This window comes from Oncorhynchus gorbuscha, unplaced genomic scaffold (assembly GCF_021184085.1).
Source record: "Oncorhynchus gorbuscha isolate QuinsamMale2020 ecotype Even-year unplaced genomic scaffold, OgorEven_v1.0 Un_scaffold_2568, whole genome shotgun sequence".
Lineage (NCBI taxonomy): Eukaryota > Metazoa > Chordata > Actinopteri > Salmoniformes > Salmonidae > Oncorhynchus > Oncorhynchus gorbuscha.
Window position 1 is genome coordinate 34085 of NW_025747044.1, and position 6000 is coordinate 40084.

At 44.5% G+C, this 6000-nt stretch overlaps 1 pseudogene; it reads left to right on the forward strand.

Moving 5' to 3' along the window:
• Positions 1 to 4411, forward strand: part of LOC124026076 — a 25280-nt pseudogene extending 20869 nt beyond the window's left edge.
• The last annotated feature ends 1589 nt before the right edge of the window (positions 4412 to 6000 follow it).

A 6000-nucleotide genomic window follows, 5' to 3' on the forward strand; every position in this document is an offset into this window, starting at 1 on the left:
AATCTGCACCCAGATTAGTGTTCAATGTGATAGAACAAAACTCAGTACAGCACATGAATTAGAGAATGTTGTTACAAATTTGAGCCACGAGATGGTGGTAGATTATACATTTAAATAGCATGGACCTTTGATTTGTCTCTGGATAGAAATTGCCCTTGGGCACAGATCTAGGATCAGTTTACTCTCACCAAATCCTAACCTTTACCATTAGCAGTAAAAACACAAACCAGACCTAAGATCAGTGCAAAGGAGCCACTTCATCTTACCCCTGTAATTATATGACTCCTAACTTATATATACTGAGTGTACCAAACATTAGAAACACCTTCCTAATATTGAGTTGCACCCCGCCTTTTTCCATCAGAACAGCCTCAATTCGTTGGGACATGGACTCTACAAGGTGTTTGCAAGCGTTCCCCAGGGATGCTGGCCCATGTTGACTCCAATGCTTCCAACAGTTGTGCCAAGTTGGCTGGATGTTCTTTGGGTGATGGACCATTCATGATACACACAGGAAACTGTCGAGTGTGAAAGCAGCATTGCAGTTCTTGACACAAACCGGTGCACCTGGCACCTACTACCCTGTTCAAAGGCACTTAAATATTTTGTCTTGCCCATTCACCCTCTGAATGGCACACATACACAATCTATGCCTCAATTGTCTCAAGGCTTAAAAATCCTTCTTTAACCTGTCCGCTCCCCTTCATCTACACTGAAGTGGATTTAACAAGTGACATCATTAAGGGATCATAGCTTTCACCTGGATTCACCTGGTCAGTCTTTGTCATGGAAAGAACAGGTGTTCATAATGTTTTGTTTACTCGGTGTATAAACACAACATAGGTATTTCTGTAAAACAAGTGAATTTACTGTATGTCCATGGTCTTATACTTCAGCGGGAGCCGGTGGTGCGTGTGTTCAGTGCCGTGACGGGGGAGACCCTCTCAGTCTTGGGCACTGTGTTTCTCCTGAGTACGTCTGTGGCCAGGCTCATGACCCTGGTGTCCCAGCAGTGTGGGCTTCCCGTCAGCTCCTTCAGACTGAGCTCTCCCACCGGCCTGCAACTCTACGACTGCAACCGGCTGCACGACTACGCCATTGACCTGGGTATGGCCTTTATACTGTAACGTTTCATATTGATTCTTAGCATTACTGTAGAGGTGCAGTGAAGTTGCAGCATTGCAAATGCAAAAAAATAAAAGCGCTCAACACCTTATGGATGTAACACAGAGACAAATGGACTGTATGGAACACATTCTTGGTTCATGGAAACCAGGAGGACAACCTGCATGTGTTTCTGTCTCCCAGGGGCTACTCTACGGTTGGACACCTGGGATGGGTGGGCGGAGTTCCTCAGAGGCTGCTTCCTGGGACACAGACTGACCGTCCAACGACACCTGTCTAGAGAGAGACCTGTGATGAGGTCAGAATACACATCTACACACTGAACTGTATGATATACTTACTATCAACAGTGATGGTACTGAATCTTTATATAGCTGAATGATAGTACTGATGTATATAGCTTACAATGATAGTACTGACCCTGTATATAACTGACTGATGGTACAATGATAGTACTGACCCTGTATATAGCTTACAATGATGGTACTGACCCTGTATATAGCTTACTGATGGTACTGACCCTGTATGTAGCTTACAATGATGGTACTTACAATGATGGTACTGACCCTGTATGTAGCTTACAATGATGGTACTGACCCTGTATATAGCTTACAATGATGGTACTGACCCTGTATATAGCTTACAATGATGGTACTGACCCTGTATGTAGCTTACAATGATGGTACTGACCCTGTATGTAGCTTACAATGATGGTACTGACCCTGTATATAGCTTACAATGATGGTACTGACCCTGTATATAGCTTACAATGATACTGCTGTACACAATGATGGTACTGACCCTGTATATAGCTTACAATGATGGTACTGACCCTGATGATGGTACCCTGTATGTAGCTTACAATGATGGTACTGACCCTGTATATAACTTACAATGATGGTACTGACCCTGTATATAACTTACAATGATGGTACTGACCCTGTATATAACTACAATGATGGTACTGACCCTGTATATAGCTGACAATGATGGTACTGACCCTGTACTGACCCTGTATGTAGCTACAATGATGGTACTGACCCTGTATATAGCTTACAATGATGGTACTGACCCTGTATATAGCTTACAATGATGGTACTGACCCTGATATACTGACCCTGTGAGGTACTTATATAGCAATGATGGTACCCTGTATGACCCTGTATGTAGCTTACAATGATGGTACTGACCCTGTATGTAGCTTACAATGATGGTACTGACCCTGTATGTAGCTGACCCCTGTATGTAGCTTACAATGATGGTACAACCCTGATGGTTACAATGATGGTACTGACCCTGTATATAGCTTACAATGATGGTACTGACCCTGTATATAGCTTACAATGATGGTACTGACCCTGTATATAGCTTACAATGATGGTACTGACCCTGTATGTAGCTTACAATGATGGTACTGACCCTGTATATAGCTTACAATGATGGTACTGACCCTGTATGTAGCTTACAATGATGGTACTGACCCTGTATGTAGCTTACAATGATGGTACTGACCCTGTATGTAGCTTACAATGATGGTACCCCTGTATGTAGCTTACAATGATGGTACTGACCCTGTATGTAGCTTACAATGATGGTACTGACCCTGTATGTAGCTTATAATGATGGTACTGACCCTGTATGATAGCTGTACAATGATGGTACTGACCCTGTATGTAGCTTACAATGATGGTACTGACCCTGTATGTAGCTTATAATGATGGTACTGACCCTGTATGTAGCTTATAATGATGGTACTGACCCTGTAATGATGGTACTGACCCTGTATGTAGCTTATAATGATGGTACTGACCCTGTATGTAGCTTATAATGATGGTACTGACCCTGTATGTAGCTTATAATGATGGTACTGACCCTATGTAGCTTATAATGATGGTACTGACCCTGTATGTAGCTTACAATGATGGTACTGACCCTGTATGTAGCTTATAATGATGGTACTGACCCTGTATGTAGCTTACAATGATGGTACTGACCCTGTAAGCTTATACAATGATGGTACTGACCCTGTATGTAGCTTATAATGATGGTACTGACCCTGTATGTAGCTTATAATGATGGTACTGACCCTGTATGTAGCTTATAATGATGGTACTGACCCTGTATGTAGCTTACAATGATGGTACTGACCCTGTATGTAGCTTACAATGATGGTAACTGACCCTGTATGTAGCTTATAATGATGGTACTGACCCTGTATGTAGCTTACAATGATGGTACTGACCCTGTATGTAGCTTATAATGATGGTACTGACCCTGTTTTGTTGATGTAGCTTATATTCTCTTGTTTTTTCCTTCATATGTTTTTTCTCTTACCCTGATATTTAATACTGCATTGTGGGAAAGAGTTTGCAAGTAAGCTGAGTAGCTTATAATGATGCCGTACTGACCCTGTACTGTTCCATCGGTATAATGTTCCCTCTGCTGTTTCCTGAAGTCCTGACCCTGTACTGTTGTGACACCACACTCCAAGTCCTCCCTGTAGGCCGTCTCATCGTTGTTGGTAATCAAGCTTGGATGATGAGTTGGAGCTTTACTATACCGTTTTATAACCCACTGGATCTTGTGAACTTGACAAAAAAAACTTGAAACGTGTTATAAATACATTGATTCTGTATTATTCCAGGTTCCAGCTCCGGGTGGCACTCTACATCGCTGCTTCTCTGGGCCACCTGGACCTGGCCGGCTGGCTGCTGGAGAGGGGGGTGCGTGTCATTGAGCCGGTGGGGGTTCACCCTTACCGTGAGTGGTGCCACCAGACGGCCCACCCCGACGTCGCCAAGTGTCCCGCTGTCGCCTCCATCGAGCGCGGCCAGCTCACCATCCTCAAACTCTTTATCGCCAGCAGCGTTCTGACCCTTGCCTGTCGGGATCCCCAGGGTCGTGACCCCTGAGGATCGCCCTTCAGTACAGCCACAGGGAGTGTGTGAGTCACCTGGCCACCAAGCTGTGCTCTGTGGTGGTCCTCCCAGGTATGGCCCTGCCCATGCGGACATACCTCCAGATAAAGGGCTGGGTGAGGCTGGGGCAGAGGAGGGCAGCATCCAGGCACTGCATGGGCCTCAACAGGGCTCCGTTCAGGACCAGGGTGGGCGACACGGTCCTGGTGGACGGCTTCACCCTCCCCAAGATGTCCTCCAAGCCCAGGAGGAGTGAGGCCAAGGCGGGTATCAGGGTGATGTCCATAGCCTCTCGACGTATGTTGACCCCCATCAACTGCCCATCTCATGTATCCTGCCCAGCTCCGCGCCCTGGCATCCCAGCATAAACCTCTTCAACTACTGCCCATCTCATGATCCTGCTACACCCTGTGGCCACGTGGGATGAAAGAGAGAAGAAGAGGAGATGTGGAGGGAAGGGATGTGAGGAGGATGAGATTGGGGATCAGAACAGCAACCAATGGAGGAGCAGAGTTCCGCTACCGCCCATTTCCAGAGACACCAATCTCAGACCTGTGTTTGCCTCGCCAAACTCCGCCCAGATACTCACCACCTCACTGGAGGCCTTTTCTCTCCACTGCGACCGCACACCCAGAGAAAACGCCATATACTGTTTGGCCTTGGCCAGGTTAGTCCAAGTTTAAATGACAGCTACGGTGACTATGAATATTTCTCTGGAGGTTTCTTATGAAAGGTGTGAATACTGTCAGAAGAAGCCTCCTATAATCAGTGGGGGGACACATGTACAAGCTGTTTACACACTTTTTATTTTATTTGGTTCAAGCATTTACCCACCTTTTGTGGAAGATGCATTGAAAGTATAGGGAGCGTTACTTCTTTAATCCTGAACGGCAATCAGCATTTACCAGTCAATGGTTTTACCACTTCATCACTGCCTATGAATATTTACCCAATAAACTAAAGTAACAAATAATAAAACAGTTGAACTTGTCCGGTGGCCATTTGATTAATTGTTCAGCAGTCTTATGACTTGGGGTTAGAAGCTGTTATTGGTTTACCCTGACAAGTCCTGAAACAAATCATGAGCCAACTATCATGCTTAGAAGGTATATAGTGTCAGTCTTATTGGTTCACCCTAACAAGTTGTTTCAGTATGGGGAGAGGATAGGATGTAAGGGCACTTCATTAATGTATTGAGGCCATTACATATACAGTATCTCACAATGCTTAGGACACAGATTTAGTCTCCTAACCTTGTTCTGGTTGATTGACTCTCTAACAGTGCCTTCACACAGAGACCATGGTTGCAGCAGCTGAATGTAGCGCGGACTCTGTCCAGGAGGAGTGCTCAGCACATTGGGTAGACACCAGGATCCTGGTCATTAGGCAGATTAAACATACTGAAACAAGGAGGGACAACCTGGAATTGTCCAAAAAGAAACTCTTATTTGAGTTTTTATTTTAATTCTTCACAGTGAACAAGATGAGACTTTGGAACGGATGATGCCTGATACAATGCGGACGACTTAGAATTTTGTTCCTTTGGATGAGGCTTATAGATATAGTCAGGACTGTGTTTGATTTGTGTGCAGAAAGTTTACAATGGCAGGCAGTGGATTCTCAGTCATTCCTATTCTCAAGTAACAAAAAACGTATCATATTTCACTGGCTATTTGTAGTAGCCAAATGTGAATGGAATTATTATTATTCTAGAATCATTCAGTTGACTATGTGGTTGTACTGTATGTGATTGTACTGAATGTGGTTGTACTGTACGTGATTGTAAGTGTTTGACATGGGTCTAATTGAGGCTCCAACCCCCCCAATCACTTGGGAGTGGGAAGGATACCAAATCCAATATCACACACTTCTTCCTTAGTATTCTGAGAACTGTCAGATAGCTATGAGTGTATCGTGGACCCATGCATAAATGATAACTTTGCTGTAACTCAGTGGG